Consider the following 15997-nt stretch of genomic DNA (forward strand, 5'->3'; position numbering starts at 1 on the left):
ATAAACGGCCCCATAAAAAGCAAACAAACCTAAATGCCGGAGATGTTCTACATAATGAAATGTAGAATACAAAATCAGTTTATTTTAAATACTATTCAGAGTCGCACTGTGCTGTCCCAGATTATTAATAAACAAAATAAACTTATTTTAGAACAAAATTTATACGAAGCTGTTTTTGACAGCTCTAAGGTTTTCTGTGCTCCCATTTCATCCACTGAACAGATGCACATGCCTTCACCACGGGATACCTGCATTTATCCAACATCTATCCTTTTACGGCTATTTTCATCCTACTCCCTCATCACTATTCTATGTCTGTTGAAAAAGGACAACGATCTACAAATTATTTTATTGCTGGTTATTCTCAACGTACACTAATTTTAGTAACGAGTATTTTTAGGGTAGATAACGAACGTAGTACTACAAAATTTATGAAAGTAAAATTTTAGAAAACGTAGACATTTCTTTCGGTAAGAGCTTACGAGATTGTTAAGATGTTCTTGAACTCAAATATATTCGTATTGTGTTCTGAAAAATTACTTGTTAAGACAAACTGATTGGCAACTAATTTCGTCTAAAATGGTACACTAGTTTTGTTTTCCCTTCGAAAATTAAATATAAACAAATCCGTCAATATAACCTATTTGCTTACAATACGGTTTCTTCCTATTTTCCTTATGCCACATTCATTATGTGAGGTCGGTGCACCATCTTCTCTAATCATATTACTTAACAATGCAATATAATTATTTTTAGGGATTTTATGACCTGGTAACTAAGACGTTTAAGTCATGTCTTATTTTAATATAAATTCATATTTTTATGAAAAATGATAGTATGGAGTGAAATGAAATAAAATGAAGATGATTAATTTGAGACATTAATCAACTGGGATGAAATTAAATGAAATGATATGGGATGAAGTATTAATCTCAGTAAAATGGTGGTCATTTACTGAGATTTTTTCAGTTAACTTTTTGGAGGATCCCGAGAAGTTACGTCCAGCGGCTTTGTTTCATTTTCCCACACTTGTGCTCTTTCACAGATATTAAACAGTTAATAAACCACCGTTATTACATATTTAAACCTGAAGAAGCATTAAACAGACAAAATAAAACAAATTACACAATTTCACTCAACGCGTTCCCGCCAAAAAGTCATGCAATATAAATACACCAGATACAACACAAACTATCAACGAGAATTAAAAAAAAGAAGCTTATGATTTCAAAAGCTAAAACGTCGGCTTTCGTAAATGTCATTGAGAACTGGCACAAGAGTATTGGTATTTTTATTGAGAACACTGGACCTGACGTTGGCGTCCATCACGACTCTTGGTCGCAACAAAGGATGCGATAACCAGTTTATATCGTACAAGAAAAGATTCGATTGTATGTAAAGGAGCCCTTGTAAACGGACTATAAAATTTATATAACGATCCTAACGTGGTGAGTCTACAGTATTCTTAACAATCACAATCGAACTGGGATCTACTGCATTCCCGTATAAGATTATCATTGGTACTTCACAAGTTTTTTATTTATTTATTTACAGACAGACACAGAAGTGATCCAATTTAAGAGTACCATTCACGCAAACAATAGTATTTAAACGCGTCAAAGTAAAATCCTTAAACTGATTAATCGATTATTCGCATGTCACCGATATAAGAATCGATTCAATTACAATAATAATATATGGCTGAAAAACAATTTCGAACTTCCAAAGGCATGATAAATTTCTCACAGTTCTCTGTTAACAGTTAAAGTGTTAAACGTAAATTGTGTGGCGAGAATGCGTTAAATCCGATGTCCATAACAAATCATGACGCGCGAGCCGCGCTACTCGTGCCTTTACGGATTAAATTTATTAATTCCCCATCCACGGCTACAAGGCTTGTTAATTAAATCGCTAGATTTTCAATTTAAAACGTCGGTTAAATAAATCTGAACCTAATAGATGAATTCAGCTTATCTATACAACTAAGATATAGCTAACGTATCCAACAGTTCATTTCGTTTATTAATAAAGATTTGTATTTAAAATGGGAATTGGTTAGTAAAAATGATTTATAATATACCTATACTAATTTAATTATCTTTTAAATATTCGCCGTAGTTATTTTTTAATCATGAACTGAAAATATTTCCGCTTTTGACGATGTTTGACATCGTCATTGACGATAAGACGCAAAAAATAAGAGGAGCCGTTGCTTCAAAAAAAAATTACCTGTGACATGGTACTCCTTTCATCCTTTTATCAATGTGAACCGTTCATTTTATTTCAAAATTCAATTTTTTCTACGACTGTATCTCAACAATATCTCTGAAATCATCTTCGTATAAATACGCCGCATTGATAGATAAGCTTGAAAAGTATTGAAGTCCGACTATCTTCATGTTTTGAGTTGAAATTATAAAAGTGTTTCCAGCTTATCATTCAAATAATCTAACTAGCCTAGCGTCCGAATGGCTTATAATCAAATAAAAAAATGGTTGCGCCAAAATATTATTACGTTAGCAAAGCAATTCAATTTGTAAGTTTTTTTTTAAATGGAGCACATCAGATGCAAAGTCGATTAATCATATCGATTAATAATCGTAATATGCGAAGCTTGGACTGATTTTTTTTTTAAAAGAACAATCCCCAAATATTTACATGACGCTTACATTTAGACCATTAATGTTTAAATATAGTTTTGTACTTACAAACGACATAAAGCACTCTTAAATTTCTTTGATTGTTTCTATCATGTTCGAAGCTGTTATAATGAAGCATATCACTATGTATAAAGTGCAATATACTGTTAGTACGTCATATAAAAATGTACGACTAAAAAAACGTCTATAAAAAGGTCTATAATTTGATTTGTATAGGAAATGGCTTAGCCCTTTGTAATTATTTTAACAAATATAAGTTTCAGAATGTAAATCTCGCTTTGAGATATGAGGTCGAAGTCCCAATATATTTTTAAAGCGCCGACCCAAACTTCATACAAGACCGTGATTATTTCGCTCTATAAATCGACATGATGACATGGTATTATCGGTTCAAGCTGGTGGATAAGCTTTTAGGCCTAAAATACCATTTGCTGCTATTTTTTTCACACTATAGCACAAAATCTAAAATTTGATTCAACAGAAACCATAAAATGTAATAATGATTTTGGTAACGATGCAAGCTCGGCTCACCGAAACTGCGACAGTTGTAATGATTAATTTCCCTTTGAACTTAATCTGGCGCGTTATAAAACAAATTTACATTTTATGGTAGGTTTAATCAATTTTTAAAAAGTACGATCTTGAAATTACAGAATTATATGGATAAACTAAGCTCTGTGTTCCTGTGAAGATTAGGATCCTAATCAATAAAAATAAACTAGATAACGTTATATATAAGATGCATATCGTAGCGATTTAGTAACGTAAGGCTACCGTATCATTCCAATCAGTGATAATGTAACCTAGCTTTAATTTTTTTTTTATTTCATCTAAATAGGCCGGTAGGCAGCGGCTTGGCTCTGCCCCTGGCATTGCTGAAGTCCATGGGCGACGGTAACCACTCACTATCAGGTGGGCGGTATGCTCGTCTGTCTACAAGGGCAATAAAAAAAAAATAAAAAAATATATATATTAAAATGCATACCGATTAATTATTTGTATTCATACTTTTTTTTTTTTTTTGGTCAGGAGGAAATCGCCGGACTTCCGCCCTTTTCTGGGGATACTGGGCGGGGTATGTCAGAGTCGAACTGACTAAAACCTCCTGTCGCTCAACAACCAACGTCCAAACCTCGCATGTGACAGAACTCATGACAAGGCAAAGGGGGGAAAGTGAAGCGTTTAGTGCGGAGCACATCTCTCCCATCACCCTCCCCCTCGGGACGTCGGACTGGCGGTCGTCGGCGCCACAACCACCAGCCCTCTCGGTCGGCAGACTGTCCGAAGCCCGCCTAGATGGCGCCGGTTAGAGTGGGTTACCCTACGGAATACCCCGCTGGGCCAGAACCAGCGTGGGTCGAGGATAGCCGGCCTTCCATCACCCGGATGCTCTTGTGTAAAACGCGTGCAGAGCAGCTTGCACGTCGTCTTCTTAGGCCTCCCTCGCCGGTCCCCTGACCGACATGTGAGGGGGACCCGAAACACTTAGAGGGCCAGGGCTTGGGCGAGATCCGCCTCCCTGGCCCCCGCTCGACGGCGGCGGGATTGTGCGTCTCTCACAACGGCGGATCCAGGGGGGGGTCATGGGGTCATGACCCCCCCTGAGCTGGATCCAGGACTTAGGTGAACCACTAATTGAACATTATGATTGATTTTATTTATATATTTTGTCACTATACAGATTTTATGTAACTACATACCTTCAATATTAATTAATTTAATATAATATAATAACTTTGTATGATGGCAAGCGTTTGGGAACGAGCGCATCGAAAATTTGACTATGTGACCCCCTCCTGGCGCCAAAGCTGGATCCGCCCTTGGTCTCTCACGCGCCCCGCCGCCTCCTTCTGCGAGATGGTGCACTCGCAGAAGTCGAGCATCGCCTTCCAGGACTCGTCGTCGCCGAGCATCGATGCCACAACACTCGGCAGCGACAAGTCGGTTCCTATTTTTGCGACGAGGACACGGCGCCATCCCTCCCATGCGGGGCAGGCGACGAGCGTATGCTCTGCCGTGTCCAAGTCGCAACCACAATGGTGGCACTCTGCCGTCGGCTCGGCTGTGATCCGGTGCAGGAACTCACCGAAGCAACCATGCCCAGTGAGCACCTGCGTGAGCCGGAAAGTGAGGCGTCCTCTGTCACGATTCACCCAATCCACAAGGACCGGGCGAATCGCCTCGACGGTCCTACGACCAGCCGAAGGATCAGCCAGCCGTCTGGACCATGATTGTATTCATACTTAGGATACTTTATTAGTGGCATTTATTTGCTAACAACTGCCGAAGCGTGTCCGTAGGAAGCCTAACAGATCAAAAGCAGCTTCTTTGTGAATGCACTTATCATTGAATCAAAAACGCGTACCACTGAAAAGATCCGACGAGAAATTTAGTGGGTTGTTGCGGGTCAATCCTAAATTCCATCCCTTGGTCCCGCGGTCTGCTCCCAACATCTACAGACCGTCCAGTCCAACATACTCTGGCTTGCCTCCTAGGCTCGGGGACCCTATAGAAGGTTAGGTCCTCGGCCCGAAAAAAGTTTTTTTTTTTTGTGGACGAATAGACAATCTCACAACCTATCTGGTATTAAGTAAGGGAATCTTGACATTTGAAATCGAGTTTTTTTTTCTATTTTATTTAATAGGGACTATCCCACTTTTCGGGTCGGAGCCATTAAAGGGAAAATTACAGAAGTTAGTTCCTAGCCACGCGCGCGCTTGCAATGCGTGCCATCGTATTTATTTGAATACAAGCATCGACACTTAACATCTTATCGGCGACAATAATTGTGATATAAAATGAATGAAACGATTACTGCTCCTCTAATTAGCTGTCGTCAACTTATTGTTTTTTTTTATTGCCTTTGTAGGCAGACGAGCCACGAGGCCCACCTGATGGTGAGTGGTTACCGTCGCCCATGGACTTCAGCAACGCCAGGGGCAGAGCCAAGCCGCTGCCTACCGCTAAGCCTTTTACAGCCAGACAATCAGTTTTAATGCAGAGAACAATTCTCGTAAGATGGCGTAATATGTAGGTACTTTACCAAAACATTATAAATCAGCGTACCGAAAAATATTTAATACTAACCAAACGTCAATACTTAATAGGTGTTTTTAGGGGAATAAAGAATATTTTGAGAAAATGGCCAAGTTAATTGTATCTTTGTTTATCTAAACCCATAAACTTTAGACTAGTAGTCAAAACAATTGACAAACAGTCACAAGACGACGTGTTAAGTCCATAACGATCGTTAACTAAATCTCTTCGGTGTAATAAAATGTAATTATGATAATAATCACCACACGCTCGAGATTGAGGCGTTTTTGAGGCGGCTCTTTGAACTCTATTTTGCATCGTGTACGAGTCGGCGTCTTCAAAGACGTAATCACTGCCCACCAATATCGTGTAGGTGAAACTATCTACCGACATTGGGGCCACTAAGGGACCACGCGACTGTCCTGTCTTCAGTTAGAAAATATATATAAGTGATGTCAACGGAACTGTTGTTTGTTTATCGGTTATGTTTTCATGTTTTTAGATTTCCACTACTGTAAACGAATATAGCAATATGACATTACTACAGGACTAAAACTAATGAGTTGGTAATCCAAGTACACACCATGAATGCACAGGGATAATACGAAAAAAATAAATAAACGTGTGGCACTCGGGGACTGCCGAGGTTAAAGCTATTGCATAGCATTTTTTATTAACTTATGCAATTATAATTAGACAATAATAATTTAATATTAAAAGAATAATAAAATAAGACCACGCTATATTTACAAACATTAACAAAAGCAAAACATTAACTGTCCCCTTCCCACTCATAAGCTAGAACGCGCGAGAAAGAGTGTTTATTCACAAACACTGCACAAGCGCAACGTGTGAATGTGTTGAACGCGAGCTACATCGTAGGTGGAGTGGGGGTGTTAGATTTTATTTTCGTTACGGAATTTCTTGGTTTGGTCGCCGCGCTCAAATCCCGCGAGAAAAGCTAGGCAATAACTTAAAAATTGTTATTTTTAATAAATGACATCGAAAAAAAAGGTTTTCAAACGCAGAAATTCTAAATATGTCAAAAATACATACTTCTTGTCGCGTAGCGTTTATCGAATGCCTAAAACGAAAATCAAAACAACGAAAATAAAAAATGCATTCTCGATCAAATCAAATTCTCCGAGCGGCATTTTACCGGCCTGTATCGGGAATCGGGTAACGCTTTCCGTGTAGGTACCTATCGAGTAAAAAGGCGTGTGTAATAAACTCGGACATGATTGACGACGCACCGCCCTGCGCCGGCGAGACGTTGTTTGCTCAACGAACTCACATTTTTAATTGGAACTTATTTTAAGCGTGAAACATTTATATTATAATTCAAAAGTTTCGTATAAACACGTAAAAAAATGTATGATCAAAATTAATTTTATCATTTTGACAGATCACTCTTTTCCTGTCGGTAATTATTACAAATTTACGCATAACAAATCAGTGTAATCAAATTTGTTGATGAAGGTGCATGGCGTAGATATGTTTTTTTTAGAGATAAGCAAATGTGTTTTTAGTAGAAGGAAAACGATTAAAAGTGATATTATAATTTTTAATTGATTGAATGAATACGATTTCGAACAAAAATACATTATCTTTATTACTATGTGATTATGTGTTTATATGTTTTTATTTATTTATTCACGTATTTACGACAAGCGATCATGGGACCGTTGACCATAAATTAAAACCCACCGATTAGTGAAATGATGATAGTGATACTGAAAGAATATCAGAACAGTTTCAATATTGTTCAGTTTGATATATAGGTAACGTGACCATTTACATTTTTTTAATCAAAACGGGACGTTAGTTTATTTGGGACAATTGACAGGTAAATAATGAAGAAAAAAACCGTACTTTTTTAAAAGTTATTATTCGGTAAAGTCAGCTTGAAAATTACGAAATAAAGAACATATGTTCAAGATGTTTCGCTATATTTATTAGAGGAATAAATTTGCTTTAATAATATAGCTTACACCGCCCGCCTTGGGCCGAAAACGGGACAATTTTGCGTTCCAGAGTTCATTAATTCGGGGACACCGTGACTCGTAATTATAAGTCCCGTTAGTATAATAATACAGTCCCGTTCAAAACAGAACGTCTGGTCACGTTATCTATAGGTAATAAATGAAAAATCTTTTCGACTGTTTTTTCGTTGTTTGAAAATTTTGGTTCGTGAAACGCGACGATTATCTTATTCAGTAAAAATACATCTACATACAAATACAGGTGGAAGACAAAATGGTCTTCATCCACTAATATTTGTTGTTATAATTAAACGTGGGTAGGCAGGGAAAAAAAAATTCTTACAGAATAACTGGATCAAATAATCGACTGTTTTATAGAATTATTCTAAATAAAGCAGTAATTGTAATTAACACGGAATTAATTTTCATATGAATCTGTCTCTGACATGTAAAGCACAGACGCGATCCAAGAATAATACGTTTATTACATGATGCTATCTTATTACTCCGAGGCTTCACACTAGCACCCGCAGTTGTGTCAGATTAAGAAGGTTGACATTGACAATTGACAGATTGACTCACTTGTCAACTGTCACTTTTCGGGTTATTGCCGCTGTCAAGAAGTTAAAGCGCCGTCATAACAAAACATAAGCATTGATTGAAAACTTGAACTAGTTTAATAGACGAGAACACACCTTGTTTTTTCAACAACCTAACATGTTTAATTGTATTTCCACGAACCGTGAACGATTTACTGACCAATCATAATTTAACGATTAAGACGAATGCTAAACGTTTTTTTTTTGACAAGATATATCAAAGAAATACAAACAGACAAATATCATTACTTTTAAACAAAGGTTTTCATTAGTATCCGCGTTACTTATAACGCCTGCACCAATTCGTCTATTTTAAGTCTTAAAGTGTTCGTAAAAGTGCAAATGAAGTTGTAATTGAAAATATTTGAAATTGTACAAAAAAGAACGTGTGTCGAATAAGCTAAGCCCTTACACAGCAATGTAAGTAATTGACAATGGGTGGACCGTGAATTGTACCATGTATATTCTTAATCTACTACTGAAAAATATAGATAGTATTCAAACTAAACGTGTCCCCTGGTTTCGTTAATTTGAATATATATCTACCTATACAATATATAGAATTTAAATAGTATGAATATTGTGGACTGTATATTGTTCCACCTTTTAAAAAAAAACTTTTCACTTATGAGCACCCCTACACTGATAACTGCATACTCCTAAAAATATATCTCGTTTCTCTTAAGGGCAATTGGTCGGTCGGTTTTAATTAAGTTATAAGTTTCATTTTAAACTATATGTTGTTGACATTATATATAATAATAATCTTCTTATAAGCTAGTTAACTATTCATTATTTCCGCCATTGACAATATAATTTTCACATAACCCAAACGGGACCCCGCTTACCAACCCAGGGTGCCCGACTCCCAATTTGGGAATCGCTGTATTATATTATACTATTATATTACATTGCAAATGATGGTGAAAAAAATATTTTCATTGTTACGACGTCTTCCCCATCGGAGCGGAACTATATATCTACCTACCTACCTACCTACGTTTTTATTAGCTTTTATAATAAGTATAATAAAAAGCCTTCAAACACAAAGCCGCTTAAATTAAAATCCATCCAATCTATTCAAACGAATTAACATCAAAACTGCATGTACATACTTCTGCTATCATTGAACACTAGCAAAAAATTATATGTTTTTTCATCTATAATATATATAAAAGAAAGTCGTTTTGGTTACACTATTTATAACTCAAGAATAGCTGAACTGATTTGGCTGAAAATTGGTGAGGAGGTAGCTTAGAACCAGGAGAAGGACATAGGATACTTTTTATCACATTCCCGTGGGACGCGACATAAAACGTGGTATAACAAAACGCAACTGATATGGAATAACAAAACGCAACTGACAGCTAAACGTATATTCTATGGTTAAATAAAGTAGAATTTTGAAGTTGACGTGTTTAAAGCAAACTGCGTGGCGGAACAAAGTTCGCCGGGTCCGCTAGTTTAAAATTAATATTATTTTTATAATAATACGCAAAACAAAACGTCAATGCGTTGAAGTCTTTTGTATAGAAGCGAGTTAGTTGCATCAAACCAGATAATATTGTATTATCATCGTCTTATTACTAAGCTGACAATTTTCGTAACGAAAAAAAAAAGAAAGTAAACACACCTAATTAAACATTTGAAATAGTCAACGTTGTTTACGACAAGAATAATTAACCACTATTCTGTGGAATCCATAATCATAATAATATGAAACTAGAACCATAACAATTATTTTATCTACGGATACTATCACATAAAAGTGCTTATAACATACTTTATCGCGGCGATTAGCTCTCCGCAACCCGAAAACCAATTTAAATAAATTTTCTTAAAACATTCATGAGAAAACTTCGTACGGTTCGACGGCTTCAATCTAATTTAAACCCTCGCCTGTGAATGAAAGGTTTAACTTGAGAAAAACGAAACAAACATGCGCCTGAGTCATTCTTGTTAGTCAGATAAGAAGCGTCAGCACCCAATCAATAATAACCGATGTTTGTTTATACGAATATCACGTCTTGAGCAAACAGAATAGACTGCATAATTCAATACGTGATTATGGTTGTTACGACATTTTGTCGTGCGCGCCTGTGCCTTGTTAGTAAGCTTATTGTTACCAGTTCGATTTGCTGTCTTGGTCTGGCGCTTCGAATCGTGTGTAGCGTTGTCTCTGTTTAGTAGTTACGGCAAGGTCGGCTCGTTAAAGCTCTTAACGAGAAGCGATGGAAAGCACGGGCTGGACTACGATTCTCAAACTGTTTTAATAAGTTGACTATGAAACAAAAGGAAATTTTAGTTCTTTTTATTATTTAAAAAAAATATACCTTAAGGATAATTTTGTAAATGAAAAAACGCCCCTATTAAAAGCAAAAAAATTTGTAATTTAATTATATTTTTATTTATTTCAAAACAGAATTAAATATAAATGGCGCACGTAAAAATACCCAGTTCAATAAGACGAAATGTTCATAAAACAAACTACACGATATATTTTTTGTATTTAGAATACAAATACAATTTGAGAAACACAGAGGCTTCGGAGGCATGTTTCACGCGTGTCCCTTTCACACATGCATGATATTATTATTGCATCTCCCTTTTCACTCATCTGGTCCATGGAAACAGACGGTATGGATATTTTGGATACAAATAATAAAGATGTTTCGAACTTTATCATTAATTTCTTCCGAAATAGTCAACATGCATTAAAACATTTATAACAAATTCATTTGATTCAATATGGTATTACTGATATACAAGGTGTACAGAGAATTTTATTGAAATAATTATGAGGAACAAAGATGCGTGTAGCTTCCAGCATTGAAAATTTAATGTAATTTTGGTACTAATTAGAGGTTTGTTTGCGTTACAAACAAATTTTCTAGTTCTGATTGATATCCTGAGTGAATAGAACATAAACAAAACTGACTTTAAAAACACTACTGGTAGATTCAAATTAGATAAATTCTAAAAAAATGTTTTATATGTGTTTGGATAGACAGTTCACGGTTCTTAAGATATCACAACGTAAATGCCGTAGATTAGTTTGGAGCTTGGGTTCGAAGTCTCAATGATATGAACGCCTTTTCCACCGTGAAGGATTTGAAAACCGGAATGCATGACTCCTTCGTGGTAGAATTAGGCAGAACGGAGATCCATAATGAAAGGTTGCCTGCAAATTATTTCAACAAACAAACGAACATTTATAAGTTTAATTTTACGCTATTTTAAGGAGTTTAAAACACTGTATTTCTGTGCCAAAGCACTTGACAGCGACCCAAAATAAAAAGTCGATAGGTATACTAGCTTCGACTACTTATCGTCGCCCCATTACGACGTGTTCTCAGAACGTATGAACACAATTTCTTTACAAACCTAACTTTGCAACCTTCATTTCATTACAAAACCTTGCCCACTGAGTTTCTCGCTGGATCTTCTCAATGGGTCGCGTTTCCGATCCGGTGGTAGATTCTGCGATCAGTGTTAGCAACACCACCGGCTTGAGCCCCGTAAGCTCACCTACACGTCAAGGAGGAGGAAAAAAAAAAGAAAAAATAAACTTCAGAGGTGTCAAGGGACACCCGGATGGAACGAAGTTCCTTTCGATTAATTAGTGACGGAATTGTAATTTTTTTTAAGTTATAGTAATAAATTACGGCATTATGAAGAAGAAGAAAACAATACTATGAACTAAATTACTATTGTTGAAACGCTATCTCGAGAAACTGTACTCATTACGCGGACCAATCGGATACGAGCAATGTCACGCGGTAAGCGCCTACACGTTGATTGGTCAGAATGACGGATCTAAAAAGTGTCGTGACAACTTTTCGTAAGAATTTTTTCCGTCTAGCCCCCTTTCACAACGCGCGATAAGGAACTTCGTTCCAATAAACCTTTCATTGTTTCAATTCGCTTCTCTTCAATTTTGAAACGATTGAATACGATAAATTTATTATTTGTTATGAATTCATTAAATTAATTCTTGATGATTTACGCGCTATAAGTTCGAAACAAGGTCGTTTACAATTATTTTAATCGATGTCCGACATGCCTCGATCCATCAAACTATAATCGGCGTGTCGAAAACCGTTCCGTGGACATAAAGTCCAAAGTCGTGTATACACGTACTTCAAGAAACGAGATGCGTTAACGTGCTAAGACGCCTACGCCATCTTCGATCTGTTTTGGAAACGCGCGTGTGCACACTGCTTTCCTACACAACAACAACACACACACTGACGACGGCTTTCGAAAAATCTCTTTGAAATCACCAAACGATCTACGGGCCCAATAAAACTGGCATCGTCATTCTTTGATCGAGTCAATCGACTGTCAATCCGAGTCGGAAAGTTGAAAGCGTACAAATCTTGTTATTATAAAATTTGTCTGTGGCTCTTAAACTTGTCACGTTAATGCTCGTTAAATGCCGATTGATTTTTTTAAATTGTCGACTTAAATGTGTAGTGTAGGTGGCGTCAGACAATCAATATTGGTGCTATGTAGATACTGAAATGCCGTTTTCCAGTTTTAATTTGATCGCCCAATTTTTTTTTTATTTTATTGGACAATACCGATTACGGATTAATTATTAAAATGAATACATACAGATTTTTTTTTAGAGGTCAATGCCACAAAAAAAACCCGTACGCGAAACTTATTCTAGTACTCATTAAAATCTAATTCAATGTCGTAAAACGTTGATTGCAGCTATAAGTAAATTATTTCGCGAATGATACAATATAATCTGTGCGGTTTAATTAAATAAGGAAGAACTATAAATTCGAGTTTTATGTTTTTACAACGTTAAACAAAAAAGCGCTTTTTATAGCTTTTTCACGAATGCTCGAGCCTTATAATACATTTTTTGGACGCAGTGATTTCGAGTAAATTATTACCTGATGATAAATTTAATGAATTATTTCAAAGTTGTTATTGTGTTTATTGACAACGGCAATAGATAATTTCTATTATGAACACAGGCAAACGAAGTAGGGGTCGTCAAATCAGGAGATGGGAAGATGACTTGAAACAGACAGCGGGACCATTCTGGCTGAGAGTAGCAAGGGACAGGACCCATTGGAAGGAATTGAAGGACGCTTATGCCAAAAGGCACACCGAACTTAGGGACCTCTTGTAACCCCATGCTTAGGAAGAAAAAAAAAAGTTGCTCTCGTTCCTATTTCGAAAATAATTTCAAAATTTTATAGGTGTGTTGTGTAATCTAAGGAATATTCGAAAAAATAACTTAATAAATTTCGTCGCTGCGCTAACATATTGTAGGTATAAGTTATTATAAGGTATAGTACAAATGCAAATTGAAAGAGCTGAAGTCTATACTAGGTTCAAAGACATGTATTACTGATCTTCAGACTCCTTCCTTTCCTAACTTCGATTTGGTTATTACACATATTTATTATATTACATTATTATACATAAGCCGTCGTGATTTTCATTATCGTGTCAAACATTTCAAATCACAATTCCATGGAGCCCTGTTGCCAATCAGTAGCACCTTGCAGCGAGTATCAAAGAGAATGTAAATAAGCCTAGTTTGTATGCAAGAGGTTTGTTACGTTAAGAGCGCGCGGATCACAATTATGTAAATAACATCTTGAAGAAATAATCTTTAGTTGTCGGTGCGCGCGAGACGATAGTCACATAAATGTGTATATATTATAAGTTCAGTGATGTTTCGGAGCTTATTTTATTCAAACTCATACTGTTGAACACGAGCAAGCGGTTTGATAGCAAATTACCTTATACCATTGTAATTGAATTTGCTATTAGTCTGCTATTTTTTTATTGCCTTTGTAGCAGACGATCCACCTGGTGGTGAGTGGTTACTGGAGCCCATAGACATCTACAACGTAAATGGGCCACACACCTTGACATATAAGTTCTAAGGTCTCAGTATAGTTACAACGCCTGCCCCGCCCTTCAAACCGAAACGCATTACTGCTTTACGGCAGAAACAGGAGGGGCGGTGGTACCTACCCGTGCGAACTCACAAGAGACCCTACTACCAGTAATTACGCAAATTATAATTTTGCGGGTTTGATTTTTATTACACGATGCTATTCCTTCACCGAGGAAGTCAATCGTGAACATTTGTTAAGTACGTATTTCATTGGAAAAATTTGTACCCGCCTGCGGGATTCTAATACCGGTGCATGGCTACATACGAATGCACCGGACGTCTTATCCTTTAGGCCACGACGACTTCAAAACCTGTGCTACATACTGACTACATACCGCTGAGTATTCTCCTCAAGCCTTTTTGAGGATATTTGTGATCACACTTTAAGTAAACGTAAACGGAAAATACTGGAACCTTTTTTTTAAGCGATGGTGAAAAACATATCTAAATCTATTAGCTGACCCGGTAAACATTGTTTTGCCATATAAATGATTTTTAGGAAAGACAAATAACCTAGATACCGACTACAGCGCCTTCTACCGGGCTGGTTTGTGAATCTAAACAATCCAGGGTGCCACCCAAACGCATACAAAAAAATATTCAAATCAGTCCACCGCGTAGGAGGAGTTCAGTGACAAACACACGCACAGAAGAAATATATAGATATATAAAGATAGGTTAAAATACTGGAACCTACCAAGTCTAGAAACTATGCACCGTTGACAGCTGAGATAAAGTTTGTGCCACATGCAATGAGAAAAAAGTAACCAACATTAAAATATGTCTCGGACTTAAAATTTACCATGGTATCCATTACGTGTAATATTGGTGTTACAGTTTAAAAAAGATATGAAGCTCTTTTGTAGTATACAGCAACGATAAAAGAATGTTAAGTATACAGAAAAATCGTGCATAAATAAAATCGGTCTCAGAGGGCGGTCTCTACGACCAAAGAAACCAGTGATTATGACTTCAACGTGAGAACAATCACGGCCGCGCCGAGTCAAACATGACCAGTTTCTTTACAGAGCTCTCGACGCAGCAGTGTATAGCGAAAGCTTGAAGTGTTTATCGAAGCTTCACCGACAAACATTGCTTCGACGCGGCTATCGAAATTATTAATAATCGTTTTTTGTTTTTCAGAGTTTCTCGTTAACTTGTTATGAGAAATGTAGAAATGGGATCGAGGCGCATAAAATAAATCTATCCCACTTCTGCACTTTTATTGTTCACTTCCAAAATCTTCTCTGTTTTTTATTATTAAAAATTTACTGATACCTTTTTTACGCCTTGTATGAACATAGAATAGTATAGAATGATCTATCGTTTTCGCCATCTTGCTTTTCTCTGTCATTATTTTTCCCCTTTCATAACGTTTTCTGTATGGTCGATGTCTCCACACTTTACCACAGCAATAATTTTAGGTTATGTTGACGAAATTAGTTTGGACTACGTAAACATGTGAGGTCTTGTATATTACACTGTCACTAACTACTCTAGTCATTAAATATATTAAATTTCCTAACTCAGCATACTTTATACAGTTAAAAACTGCTCAATTCATATCATACCCTGTGCCTATGCTAGCGCCATTCTAGAGGATTTTTGAATTGTTATTTAGTGCTGAAAGTGGGACACTTTTTCAAGCTTCTCCCATATGAGACGGTACTCCTTACCTCTACCCTCCATAGTTTTCTGTCACTGACATCTTAACGCTCCGTTCCACACTACTTTCATACGTTCCGTTCTTACCAATCCTACAGAAATGTAATTTCAACGAACACTGATCAA

At 36.6% G+C, this 15997-nt stretch overlaps 1 protein-coding gene across 1 annotated transcript in view; it reads left to right on the forward strand.

Annotated features, from left to right (window-relative positions):
- The window catches only part of LOC101742593 (frizzled-4), a 47968-nt gene that overhangs the window by 16547 nt on the left and 15424 nt on the right, over window positions 1-15997 (forward strand). The gene's annotated exons all lie outside the window — the stretch shown is intronic.

The sequence above is a fragment of the Bombyx mori genome, chromosome 3 (genome assembly GCF_030269925.1).
Source record: "Bombyx mori chromosome 3, ASM3026992v2".
NCBI classification, from domain to species: Eukaryota; Metazoa; Arthropoda; class Insecta; order Lepidoptera; family Bombycidae; genus Bombyx; species Bombyx mori.